General features: G+C 41.8%; 1 protein-coding gene across 1 annotated transcript in view; it reads right to left on the reverse strand.

Moving 5' to 3' along the window:
• Positions 1–14879, reverse strand: part of LOC146797710 (plasma membrane calcium-transporting ATPase 2-like) — a 2176758-nt gene that overhangs the window by 1652698 nt on the left and 509181 nt on the right. Inside the window, exon 4 of the mRNA XM_085624877.1 lies at positions 13960–14175. The gene's annotated coding sequence lies outside the window, so the exon portion shown is untranslated. The remainder of the gene's footprint in view (positions 1–13959; positions 14176–14879) is intronic.

Here is a 14879-nt window from a genome sequence, read left to right on the forward strand (position 1 = left end):
AGTGGCTCCAAGATCGAGCCACATCCCGAGACAATAGGTCTTCCGGGTGGCTTCTCCAATCGTTTGTGTATTTTAGGTAAGGTGTAGATGGTCGGTGTTCGAGGGTTTTTGCTGTTGAGGAAGTCATGTTCATGCTGGCTTAGGAATCCATTGGAGAGACCTCCTTTGGTCACTTTTTCTATCATAGATTTAAGAAGAGGCATCGGGTCACGTGGGGTCGGTTGGTAACTATCCTCCATTCCTAGTTGCCGTTCAAGTTCATCCACATAGTCGTCTGTGTTTTGAAGTACCACTGCACCACCCTTATCTGCTGATTTGATAATGATGTTTTTATTATCGCTCAAGGATCGTAGGGCACTTTTTTCCTCTTTGCTGATGTTGTACTTTATGTACTTTCTTTCTGCCACAATTTGCATAGTTTCCTCAAGTACAATCTTCTCATATGCAAGTATTTTTTCACTCACCATATGTGACCCTGGGGTGAAGGTTGAAATGGGTCTAAATCCTGTGGCAGCAGGTACCGGGTTATAGGTATTTTTGCTGAAATAGTACTTTAATCTGATTTTGCGAAAGAAGCGTTGCAGCTCGATTTTAATCTGGAAAGAGTCCGGGATGGTTGTAGGGACGAAGGAAAGTCCTTTGGCAAGTACGTCTTTCTCAGCCTGAGACATAATGTGACTTGATAAGTTGATGATTGGATCAGATGAGTTGGTGCTATTCTGGATCATGGGAAGCGTGTTGTTGGCTTCACTCAAATAGAGTATGGGATGTAGAGTAGTTCCCGATTGGTCAGGCACCTGGACAAAAGGAGTATGGGCCTCTACCATCTGTAAGTTTGCCTCCGTGTAGATATTTCCCCGTGTGTCTCCGGTTGGTAGAACCGAACTCGTGATGTACCTTGCTGGGTGTTCCTCCCCCTGTTCCATCCTCTCGGTCTCTCCCAGTTCTGAGCTCTCCCTCCGCCCCTGTTGTGTTGGCGGTAGCCCTCTCCTAAAAAACGTGCACCCTGGTTGGTTTGTGGGTTTGAGGAAGGTCCGTCAGATTCAGTATCTGAGCCACTTCCCACAGAGGAATTTGAGAAGGTGTAAAATCTTCTGGGTCCCTGTCGACTTCTATTGCTGAAGAAACCCTGACTGTCTTGCTGGTAATAGTCGTCCGATAAATAGGGATAAGTTATATTCTTGTCGTAGTTCCTTATATCCTTGGATAACTTATCTAGCTTCCTATTCAGAGTGATGGTGTTGAAGTCAGAGAGTGTCTTTTCGGCTCTTTCTAATGCCTCCCTGGCGTTGGAAAGGGAGGTGTCATCAATTAATTCCTTTTTAAGGTTCTCTATTTCTTTTGTTAAGTTTTTAACGTATTCTAATGCTGTTTCCACCCCCAGGACCATCCAATGCCTGGAGCAGTTGTTTGCTACGTAACTGAATCCTTCTCTGAATTTCGGGATATCTATAAATATAGCCGGCTCATTACGTACTTGTAAGCCTTTGGGAATTATGTTGGACTGGAGATATTTTGTCAATACATGCCCGTGAAGGCGTGCTCTGATTAGCTTCTTCTCCAATCTCTCAATTTTGGCCAATTCTTCATTCAGACTAGTGTCTGCGGAAACTCTATCAGAACCTAGTAGAAATCCAGACGCTCCCTGATCATGTATCAATTTGGCTATATAGTCTTCACTATATGACAAAGTTTCTTTTTCAGACATACTAGAACAAAACACAAAATAATATACAATAGAAAAGATTTAGAAAATTAGTCCAAAGACATTGAATGAGAGTAAAAACCCTCGCAGGTAAGAACCTGCACCATTTATATTCAAAAAAACAATGGGGTAACCCAGTATCCCTCAGAACCTGGGCAGTAAGTTTATAAGGTAACAGTGGTTCTGTTGGGTGAAAGTATTGCTTTGCGCATTCGGTTTAGTCAAGCATTTTTCAACAATGTACATTAATTTGACTTTAAGCAACACACAAGACAGTTGAATGCAACCAAAAATTCTTTATATATGAATTGCGTCATTCATATATGCATACATCAATATTTTCATGAGTGGCCGTCATGCAATGATGTGTTGACAGAAGTGACACAGTGAGAAATAGGTGCTCGGTGACAATGTGCGCGATATGTACAGTAGTTTAAAAGCGAATTTTTTGAAAGTGGCCAGGATGTGTCGAATAGTAAAACTGCGCTATGGAAGAGTTCTTTTTTGGCACAGGTTCTATACGAAGGTCCACAAATTAGTCGACGTTTCAACCCTAGTACTGCCCTCTTGATAGGTCAGTGCGGGTCTTCATCAGGACTTGAATTTAAGCGTGACGGCCTGTGAGTAAAGGAAGACTAAGTCAGGTGTGTTGTCACTAGAACAAGGATGATCTATGTGCTAAGGATGGTAGCTGACTCACCTTAGAAGGTCTAAGTCTATGGAGTAGGTAAAAATCCGGCGTTAGTGTCAGGATGGGGTTCACTCCAATGGTTTATCCTATTGACGGGCCTGTGAAGTAGTTACACACATTGTGAATATTAGTAATATTGTATAAAGTTGTTTGATAACGACTAACGAGATAGGGGGGGCTTGACTTGCTCACCCTTGTTAATTCACTTGAGGCTCCATCATAGTGTTTGATATTGACGGTGTCTAGAAGATAATGAATAATAGAGGTGGTTAGCGTGAGAAAAGCCATGGCACCTATGCTGTGTGATGGGCTGGAGTGGTGCACGGCTAACGCTCACCTATTTACTTGAGCGGTGCTGTCTATAATCCAGATCCTTCTACCTCATTAGTGTAGGTAGGAATGGGCTTCTTCAGACGAAATTTTACTGTAAAGAAGCAATAATGAGGTAAGGGTTAGATAGCCTCGAAACAGAAAGGGCGAGGTCTAAGATTAAACACGGTCTCTTCGGGATTCCCAATTACCTTGTTCTGAAGAAACGGTCAGCCGGCCTGTGGGTCCTGGCTCGTCTGGTGTGAATCGGCAAAGAAGTCTCCCGAAGAGACCGTGTTTAATCTTAGACCTCGCCCTTTCTGTTTCGAGGCTATCTAACCCTTACCTCATTATTGCTTCTTTACAGTAAAATTTCGTCTGAAGAAGCCCATTCCTACCTACACTAATGAGGTAGAAGGATCTGGATTATAGACAGCACCGCTCAAGTAAATAGGTGAGCGTTAGCCGTGCACCACTCCAGCCCATCACACAGCATAGGTGCCATGGCTTTTCTCACGCTAACCACCTCTATTATTCATTATCTTCTAGACACCGTCAATATCAAACACTATGATGGAGCCTCAAGTGAATTAACAAGGGTGAGCAAGTCAAGCCCCCCCTATCTCGTTAGTCGTTATCAAACAACTTTATACAATATTACTAATATTCACAATGTGTGTAACTACTTCACAGGCCCGTCAATAGGATAAACCATTGGAGTGAACCCCATCCTGACACTAACGCCGGATTTTTACCTACTCCATAGACTTAGACCTTCTAAGGTGAGTCAGCTACCATCCTTAGCACATAGATCATCCTTGTTCTAGTGACAACACACCTGACTTAGTCTTCCTTTACTCACAGGCCGTCACGCTTAAATTCAAGTCCTGATGAAGACCCGCACTGACCTATCAAGAGGGCAGTACTAGGGTTGAAACGTCGACTAATTTGTGGACCTTTGTATAGAACCTGTGCCAAAAAAGAACTCTTCCATAGCGCAGTTTTACTATTCGACACATCCTGGCCACTTTCAAAAAATTCGCTTTTAAACTACTGTACATATCACGCACATTGTCACCGAGCACCTATTTCTCACTGTGTCACTTCTGTCAACACATCATTGCATGACGGCCACTCATGAAAATATTGATGTATGCATATATGAATGACGCAATTCATATATAAAGAATTTTTGGTTGCATTCAACTGTCTTGTGTGTTGCTTAAAGTCAAATTAATGTACATTGTTGAAAAATGCTTGACTAAACCGAATGCGCAAAGCAATACTTTCACCCAACAGAACCACTGTTACCTTATAAACTTACTGCCCAGGTTCTGAGGGATACTGGGTTACCCCATTGTTTTTTTGAATATAAATGGTGCAGGTTCTTACCTGCAAGGGTTTTTACTCTCATTCAATGTCTTTGGACTAATTTTCTAAATCTTTTCTATTGTATATTATTTTGTGTTTTGTTCTAGTATGTCTGAAAAAGAAACTTTGTCATATAGTGAAGACTATATAGCCAAATTGATACATGATCAGGGAGCGTCTGGATTTCTACTAGGTTCTGATAGAGTTTCCGCAGACACTAGTCTGAATGAAAAATTGGCCAAAATTGAGAGATTGGAGAAGAAGCTAATCAGAGCACGCCTTCACGGGCATGTATTGACAAAATATCTCCAGTCCAACATAATTCCCAAAGGCTTACAAGTACGTAATGAGCCGGCTATATTTATAGATATCCCGAAATTCAGAGAAGGATTCAGTTACGTAGCAAACAACTGCTCCAGGCATTGGATGGTCCTGGGGGTGGAAACAGCATTAGAATACGTTAAAAACTTAACAAAAGAAATAGAGAACCTTAAAAAGGAATTAATTGATGACACCTCCCTTTCCAACGCCAGGGAGGCATTAGAAAGAGCCGAAAAGACACTCTCTGACTTCAACACCATCACTCTGAATAGGAAGCTAGATAAGTTATCCAAGGATATAAGGAACTACGACAAGAATATAACTTATCCCTATTTATCGGACGACTATTACCAGCAAGACAGTCAGGGTTTCTTCAGCAATAGAAGTCGACAGGGACCCAGAAGATTTTACACCTTCTCAAATTCCTCTGTGGGAAGTGGCTCAGATACTGAATCTGACGGACCTTCCTCAAACCCACAAACCAACCAGGGTGCACGTTTTTTAGGAGAGGGCTACCGCCAACACAACAGGGGCGGAGGGAGAGCTCAGAACTGGGAGAGACCGAGAGGATGGAACAGGGGGAGGAACACCCAGCAAGGTACATCACGAGTTCGGTTCTACCAACCGGAGACACACGGGGAAATATCTACACGGAGGCAAACTTACAGATGGTAGAGGCCCATACTCCTTTTGTCCAGGTGCCTGACCAATCGGGAACTACTCTACATCCCATACTCTATTTGAGTGAAGCCAACAACACGCTTCCCATGATCCAGAATAGCACCAACTCATCTGATCCAATCATCAACTTATCAAGTCACATTATGTCTCAGGCTGAGAAAGACGTACTTGCCAAAGGACTTTCCTTCGTCCCTACAACCATCCCGGACTCTTTCCAGATTAAAATCGAGCTGCAACGCTTCTTTCGCAAAATCAGATTAAAGTACTATTTCAGCAAAAATACCTATAACCCGGTACCTGCTGCCACAGGATTTAGACCCATTTCAACCTTCACCCCAGGGTCACATATGGTGAGTGAAAAAATACTTGCATATGAGAAGATTGTACTTGAGGAAACTATGCAAATTGTGGCAGAAAGAAAGTACATAAAGTACAACATCAGCAAAGAGGAAAAAAGTGCCCTACGATCCTTGAGCGATAATAAAAACATCATTATCAAATCAGCAGATAAGGGTGGTGCAGTGGTACTTCAAAACACAGACGACTATGTGGATGAACTTGAACGGCAACTAGGAATGGAGGATAGTTACCAACCGACCCCACGTGACCCGATGCCTCTTCTTAAATCTATGATAGAAAAAGTGACCAAAGGAGGTCTCTCCAATGGATTCCTAAGCCAGCATGAACATGACTTCCTCAACAGCAAAAACCCTCGAACACCGACCATCTACACCTTACCTAAAATACACAAACGATTGGAGAAGCCACCCGGAAGACCTATTGTCTCGGGATGTGGCTCGATCTTGGAGCCACTCAATCAATTTATAGACCATTTTTTACAACCCTTCGTGTCTAAAACGAAATCATACATAAGGGACACGACACATGCCATCCAAATACTGGAAGGACAGGCATTTGATCCCCAGACCCAGCTCTTGGTCACACTAGACGTGTCCTCCTTGTACACTTCAATTCCTCAAGACACGGCATTGGACATCGTCAGAAACACATTGGACTCCAGACAAAGACCGCATTGGATCCCCACTGAATTTTTGATCTCTTTACTTGACATTGCCATGAAAAAGAACTACTTCACATTCAAGAAACAATTTTATTATCAGTGCAAGGGCGTGGCCATGGGGGCTACATATGCCCCAAGTCTGGCGAATGTGTACATGGACCATTATGAAGAAGAACATCTATATAGTCTGGACAACCCATACCTGAATGCCATCGCGGTATGGAAGCGCTATATAGACGACGTGATAATGATTTGGAATGGGGACAACAGTGAACTCAATAATTTCTTTACCTGGCTAAACATGAGATCTACAGATATCCAGTTCACAATGACGAGTAATAACGAATCAATTGATTTTCTTGACTTAACATTCCGCTCACAAGATAATCTGTTATACTGTGATCTGTATCGCAAACCAATGGAAAGAAACTCTTTACTCAAATACCAGTCCCATCACCCACGCAGCCTGCGAGACAACCTCCCTTATGGCCAATTCCTCAGACTGAGGAGGAACTGCACGAGAAGGACAGACTACTTCAGGGAATCTGAAATACTAGTATCCAGACTCAGAGAGAGAGGTTATCCAAGAGGTCTACTCAAACGGGCAAAGAAACGGGCATGGTATTGCCCCCGGGAGCAACTGTTGGAGATCAACCAAAAACAACCAGAGGGAGAAAAAATAGTCTGTGTGACTACATTTAACACTAAAAGCAATGAAATAAAGAAAGTTGTAAAGAAATACTGGAACCTGGTAGCGAGTGAACTACAGACATCACAAGACCCGACATTCGCCTTCAAGAGAGGTAAAAACATCAAGGATTCGGTGGTGAATGCATATTTGGACACACCCAAACAACCTGACCTCAGGGACCTTTTGGGGTTGGCACCTGTAACTGGACACCATAAATGTGGGCAATGCAAGGCGTGCGACGTATGCTATGAAGGAACTACATTCACATACACTGGAAGAACATACAAACTTTCCCAATTCACAAACTGTAACAGCATGAATGTTATTTATGCCATCCAATGCCCATGCGGACTTACATATGTGGGACAAACAACTCAGAAAGTGAAAACGCGTATTCTGCAACACATGAGCAGGTTAAGGTGCAAGGTACATGGGGCCCCAATGGTAGAGCACTATGCCTCACACAATCACTCCCCCAACAACATCACATGGTGGGTACTTGAAAAGATTGTCCCCAGCAGCAGGGGTGGGTCAATAGCGAGGTTGCTGAACTACAAGGAGTGTAGATGGATCCATTTACTTAACTCGATCCAGAATGGGTTGAATGAGATGGAGGAGATCTCAAGACAAATGGGCCTACTTTGATCACCCCTTAACGCGGTATACAGGAGTCGCTTGATTACATAATACTGGCTGAATCATCCATCATACTTTAGATTCACTGAGTGTAATATAATCTTTCCTTCCGCCCCCCCGTTCAAGCGTGTTTAGAACTACCTGACTTTTTGATCTATGTCCTGTTTGGCACTCCGTGATTTGGTCTATGTTATGTGCATGACTGCTATGACCGAAAATGTAGTACAAATCACCGTAATCCTTTAATGTTGATTTTACCATGTTTATCTGTACCCTAGTACAATTTACGTATGTAGACAGTATTTCTATGCCGTCTGTCGAATTAAGTGCTCACGTCGATCGATGTATATGCCATTATTAATTACACTCCTTATTTTGTGATTTGTTTCCACTATATCTCACTTTGAATTCTAATTTGCCCATATCAAGTGACGGGCTTGCTCTCGCCACACCACACTTGCGTCACAGCAATCGGCGCATTTGAATCCCTCAGATGACACACTTTGTTTACGTAGTTACTATGGCAACGTTTGACGAGCAGTGACGTCCTGTGACGCTCCCGCCTCGCACCAATTAGCACACAGAATCCCCCAGATGACAGATTTGCACTCCGTCAGCATGGGAATTTGACACGTTCATCGACGTTAGCGTAACCCATTGCCTAGCAACCACCAGTGCTCGGCGTCCACGCGCACGCCACACTAGGCTTATATGCAGACTCACCGCAGACTTCTTTGCCGATTCACACCAGACGAGCCAGGACCCACAGGCCGGCTGACCGTTTCTTCAGAACAAGGTAATTGGGAATCCCGAAGAGACCGTGTTTAATCTTAGACCTCGCCCTTTCTGTTTCGAGGCTATCTAACCCTTACCTCATTATTGCTTCTTTACAGTAAAATTTCGTCTGAAGAAGCCCATTCCTACCTACACTAATGAGGTAGAAGGATCTGGATTATAGACAGCACCGCTCAAGTAAATAGGTGAGCGTTAGCCGTGCACCACTCCAGCCCATCACACAGCATAGGTGCCATGGCTTTTCTCACGCTAACCACCTCTATTATTCATTATCTTCTAGACACCGTCAATATCAAACACTATGATGGAGCCTCAAGTGAATTAACAAGGGTGAGCAAGTCAAGCCCCCCCTATCTCGTTAGTCGTTATCAAACAACTTTATACAATATTACTAATATTCACAATGTGTGTAACTACTTCACAGGCCCGTCAATAGGATAAACCATTGGAGTGAACCCCATCCTGACACTAACGCCGGATTTTTACCTACTCCATAGACTTAGACCTTCTAAGGTGAGTCAGCTACCATCCTTAGCACATAGATCATCCTTGTTCTAGTGACAACACACCTGACTTAGTCTTCCTTTACTCACAGGCCGTCACGCTTAAATTCAAGTCCTGATGAAGACCCGCACTGACCTATCAAGAGGGCAGTACTAGGGTTGAAACGTCGACTAATTTGTGGACCTTCGTATAGAACCTGTGCCAAAAAAGAACTCTTCCATAGCGCAGTTTTACTATTCGACACATCCTGGCCACTTTCAAAAAATTCGCTTTTAAACTACTGTACATATCACGCACATTGTCACCGAGCACCTATTTCTCACCGTGTCACTTCTGTCAACACATCATTGCATGACGGCCACTCATGAAAATATTGATGTATGCATATATGAATGACGCAATTCATATATAAAGAATTTTTGGTTGCATTCAACTGTCTTGTGTGTTGCTTAAAGTCAAATTAATGTACATTGTTGAAAAATGCTTGACTAAACCGAATGCGCAAAGCAATACTTTCACCCAACAGAACCACTGTTACCTTATAAACTTACTGCCCAGGTTCTGAGGGATACTGGGTTACCCCATTGTTTTTTTGAATGCAGGTTAAAATCTGCAGCAGTCAGGCTACAGGAAGACCTGTAGCCATGTTTTACTAGTAAGGTTGGTAGATGGCATAACATATTCTACTATTCACATGTGACATTTAACTTCCTGGCACTGGTGTATTTCCTGCACCATATATTATAGCCTAACAAGAAAGGTAAATATGTGAATCAGGGATTAGCCAATTCTGGTATGTTTTTGAGGTCCGCACACATACAGTGGGGATTGAGCAGCAGTAGTCCATAGTGCAGAGTTAAAAACACAGTGCAGAGGTAAAATAACAGCACCATCTGTAAACAATTAGGGTGACTAAGCAAAAAGGAGCACTTTCTCAACTGTGTAAGAGGAGAAATGGTGCTCATCTTTTTTTGCGGGTATGGTATTATTTTTAGTTTTGTTCCTGTATGAACATCTGATTTCACAACTATGGGCCTCATTACGATGTCAGCCGGAAAGCATTCCAGCCGGCTCGGGTTCAGGGAGTCCGACCGACCTATACGAGGGTTCCAAACACAGTTTGGTCGGCCTTCCAATGACTTCAATGGGAGCCTGTGTTCTGACAGACAACACAAGCTCCCATTGAAAAAAGGGGTGGTTCTGGAAAACCTTGCACCCTGTGGCGGGCACCCCAGGGTGCCTGCCACATGGTGCATGGTTGTAAAGAGGGTTCCCATGGGTACCCCCACAGGCCCCAACCGGAGACCTTCAAGTCAAGGGGGGCTGCTATGGGCCCCCAAATTCGGTTTCTGACAGCCGATCCGTGTCGGACAGACCGAGTCGGAACGGCTGTTGGCATCTGACATCGTAATCGGTTGGGCAGAAACGCAGCCCGTAGATCTACGTTTCGGTTCTGACCGACTCAGACTCTCCGAATGCTGGTCGGAACCGATTCAGAATGACCGACCAACAACCTTGTATTATAATCGGTCGGTTGAAAATGTTTCAGAGTCAGTCGGCCATGGGTTCAGTCAAACTGAATGCCATTCGGAGCCTTTCTGACCGACATCGTAATGAGGCCATATGTTACCTAAGATGCTTATTTTCGACTTCCAGAAACAATTTGTAAATGTGTGTGGCTAATCTAAATCTGCCATAACCTCCATTTTCACTCCAATAAATATTTCACACAACTGGGACCACCATGGTTAAATTACTTTTATAAAGCACACTCTTGGTTGACTACATTGCAGTTTGGCAAAAGGACCCACTCTGCAGCACACTTCATTTTCTCTATTAGTACAACTACATGCTCTGCAAGGCTGCTTTATGCTAGCTGCACAACCTATTCTCATGACTACTCTTACCAGTTTTCCCACATCCAAATGCACATATTATCCCCTATGGCCATATCTTTACTGAATTCGTTGATGGATTGCAATACATTCTTTACACTCTTTCCAATCTCAAGAGTCTCCTTCAATGAACACATCTTGTAGAGTAGTCAGTTCACCTGAATGATTTTGTTAGAAAAATGTACTACATCCCCCGTTCTAATGTACTCTGGTGATGTTGCCAAAATCCAAGTGACATTAGGTACTATCAAAGCAGCACCATGTTTCAGACAGTTCTTTTGCCAGTTGCCATCTTGTGTAAAACATGTGACATTTGATCACTGTGGGTTTTCAGTACAATATTTTTGAGCTATCATCCACCTTTCAGTATTCATTGTAGTTCCTGATTGTAGTTAATTTAATGGTGGGGGGGGAAACATGATGGCCAACGCTAAAACATGGGCTATTGTTTAAAACCCAAAATAGATAAAGCCTTGTTTTACCACTCAGAGACAGAACTCTTGCCAATAATTGCTGCCAAATGTGTTCCAAATAATGTAAACAATGTGGCTCATTTGATGGGTGGCTCCTTAGGTGATTACAGAAAGTAATGAGAGGATTTACATTACAAACTATAGATTTAAAAAAGATCCCTGGCTATTTCTCAGCAATGTAATATTTGCTATAGTCCTCTCCTCCTAGAACACTATATGTGAGAAATTACTAAAATAAATGTTGACCTTTATTGCCCAGTAGTGTAATCTGTGTTTATCTATGGGACAAAGGCATGCATGACAAGATTTAATACATGCATTCCACTTAACCATGAGGTTACCTGTATACTTCAAAATTATGCTTGCGGAGTTACATTTTGGACTTTGACTGGTTTAGAAAGTATGAAAGAAATCTTATGAAACTTTGACATGGGATACTTATGAATAAAACTAAAAAGAAAACAGGCATTGTGAGTCTCAAAGACTGTGAATAGTGTAGGTAGTAATTGAAACTTATGTTCAGAATATAGCATAGCAAACCAGTTATCTAACATAAAGCAATGTAAGCAATTCAATGTAGAATTTTCCCTTGTTGACATGTTGCTGAACAATGTTTGTAGAAAATATGTGCATCTCGCTCTTGGTTGATCTGCACAGACACTCTTGGATAGCTAAGAATTAACTAATGGAACATATACTACAAACAATACAGAAAGCGTGCAAATCACTGGTAGTGGATGTTCACCAGCAAATAATATAAAAAGTGTGAAACTCACTGGTAGTATATCTCCCACCAGGTCCTCAAAATAATCTAAGGCTTGACCAATAACAATCCAAAAATGATACTCTTCATTGTAAACACACATATTGGTATACAATGTCTGATGTTAGGGCAGTGATGTTAAACGCAAGATTAGACAAACTCACAACACAGTGTAGTGCATGGAGAACCTCCAATTGGGTGTGCAAAATAGTCTCAATAATAAACAAAAGACAGACAGCATGCTGAAACATGGGCGGTCATAGGGCTGGAAATCCCGCGCAGAGATGACCATCTGTGGCAAGTGCGTTGTTACAAATTAGATCGCTGACAAAAGATGGTGTTTGGGACGCAACCAGTTGCTGGTGAGGCATGCAAAAACTAAGTGAAAGAGCACCAAAAATGTGCTTCATAATGATCATGTTTGTGTAAATAACTTGAAGCACTCACCTCCTTTGTTCAATCTTGATTCTTTAGGCACTTTGCTCAATTGAACACAATTGCCAAGACTTGTACCAACACACAAAAACGCAATAAGCAGGTGATCATCACCAAAATGAAATGATGGCACAGCACTATGATACAATCAACAAAAGATATAGATTATTGGGGCACAGAACATGGTCCAGCCTGCCAGCCTGTGAATGTCAGATTGGCAAGCATAGAACACTGTGAAACTCAAGTGTTAGACATTCTGTGATGTAGTACCATAGAATCGCTTGCAGTCACAACATGGTGTCTTTAGGGTGTTATAATCTGTGTACATGTGCACATATATGATGGACCATAAAAAGACAATTATATTATCATTTTTGTTGCACAAAAATAGAAGCATCTCCTCTATTGCATGACAATCATGTCACAAAGACTGGAATAAAAAACTGCAAAAAAAGAGAATATCAGAAGACAATTTGGCTCCATCCATGGTACCAAGATCCAAAACAACATCCCCATCAGTATCAGAACTTGCCCATCCCTTCAGCAATTTAGAAAAATACTTAAGACCCACCTCTTCAGACAACACAACTGTCTGTGTCACATAAAGTGAGCATTGGGAGCACTAAGTTAAGACACCGTCTCTGCCACAGTTTTGGACTGACTGGTGCCTTTAGTAGTTGATGAGTGGGAGCAGTGCTATTGTGCCACCTTAGACAGTGGTAAATGGTTGCTTGTCACAGGAACTTTCAAGGCATGTCTTGCTTTTGTTTAGAAATGTAGTGGTGTTTTTTTACCTATCTAACGTAAACAACAGAACATAACCCAATAGCACACGCAAAGCAACATAACACAATTAAAACATAACAGGGCAAATTACAACGTAAGGGTCAAACCAGAATGCAACACAACAGCAACATTACAACTCAACAACATCATCTTTGCAATAATGCAGCACAAAAACACAGCAATATAGAAAACAACATAACACATCACGACCACAACAAAACGCTGTTCAACAAAGATGCATGAATGTTCTTGTCACAAATTACCATGTCCATACTCTTGTTCTCATAATACAGTGGGAAAAGACGTTTGGAGCAAGCACTTCCTTAACTTACAACCAAGGACATGAAATGACACCAGTCAAACATCACCACAAGTCAACATGCCATACAACAGGATTTACTAACCACCAACATCTTGCTTCCTTGAGAACAATCGTAATTCAGTGCTGCGTTGCTCTCTAGCTACTCCTCGTCTACAAATACCTATGCACTGAAGCACTTTTTTCACTAAGTGACCTCCTGTGAATGAATTCTTTGCCCAGGTCTCTGAATAATACAGCGCATACAAGATAGATTTATTAAGATAGCACAGCAGAGATATACACTTCGCTAGCTGACCAGACCATCAACTGCCAAGACTGGAACTTTCACATACCAGATAGAATACTCATAGGTACTATGGGAGATTGAGAAGATAGAAACACAAAGGAGGGACTACTGACACCAAGTAGCCATAATGAAGTAAGCACAAATATACAACATAATCATTGAATAATACAGCGCATCATTGAATAATACAGCGCATACGATTCAGATCTCAGTGTAGAGCATACTTGCCCATGTCACATTTACAGCGTTCCATCAGCTATTGGTATTGACTCACCCAAGAATGAAATCTTCCTGTTTTTTGTAGCGGGAGATTACTAACGTCAGTTGTGCTAGGGTGGCAGGTTGCTGGAGTTCAGTGCTGCAGTTAGGTTCTATCTGTATAACATCAGCACTACATGATATCGGTGTGTTCTTGATAGCGCTGCATGTGAATTGCCCCTTCATTCATCATGTGACATTTTTGCTCGTACTGCTTGTTGATGATGAATGGCTAGAAAGAAACAAAACAGCGTGATTAATGTAAAACCACTAAGGGAAGTCGAATAACAGAAACTCGGTCAACAAGAAATGCAAGTGACCAGGAAATTGATTGCATGTGTAAAAAATGACATTTATGAATGAGACAGAATGAATTGCACAAGAGCGCAGAAGGGAGCCTTTAATTTAGGAGTAACTGTTTCATGGAAACCATGAGGGATTTCATTGGGTTGAAATGGAAGAAAACGAGGAAAGGGGTAACATTAAGCTGAGGCTCTTTTATTTGTCAAAATAAACATGTGGCAAATGCCATTCTGATATAACCTTGCATTACAATATTGGCTCATAAATCAAGAAACTAGATTATCTGTAAAATATGTAAAATAAATTGTTTCGTATCACATAGATGAAAATACTATGACAGTTCTACAATGCAGTGCAGCAGACATCTTCTTGTAACAAAGGAGGCTTTATTCAGCGTCCTTCATTTTTGAGCGATGTATCACTGCTAACACCACTGCACAAAATTCTGAAGAGAAACATTAAACAATTTCATTGGAAATAAAGAAACCTGTGTTAATTCGATGTTGTTCAAGGAAAGTCTGAAGTATTGGAGACTTACTAAACATTAAACAATTTCATTGGAATTAAAGAAACCTGTTTTAATTTAATGCTGTTCGAAAAAAGTCTGAAGTATTGGAGACTAATTAAACAATC

This window comes from Triturus cristatus, chromosome 9 (genome assembly GCF_964204655.1).
Source record: "Triturus cristatus chromosome 9, aTriCri1.1, whole genome shotgun sequence".
NCBI classification, from domain to species: Eukaryota; Metazoa; Chordata; class Amphibia; order Caudata; family Salamandridae; genus Triturus; species Triturus cristatus.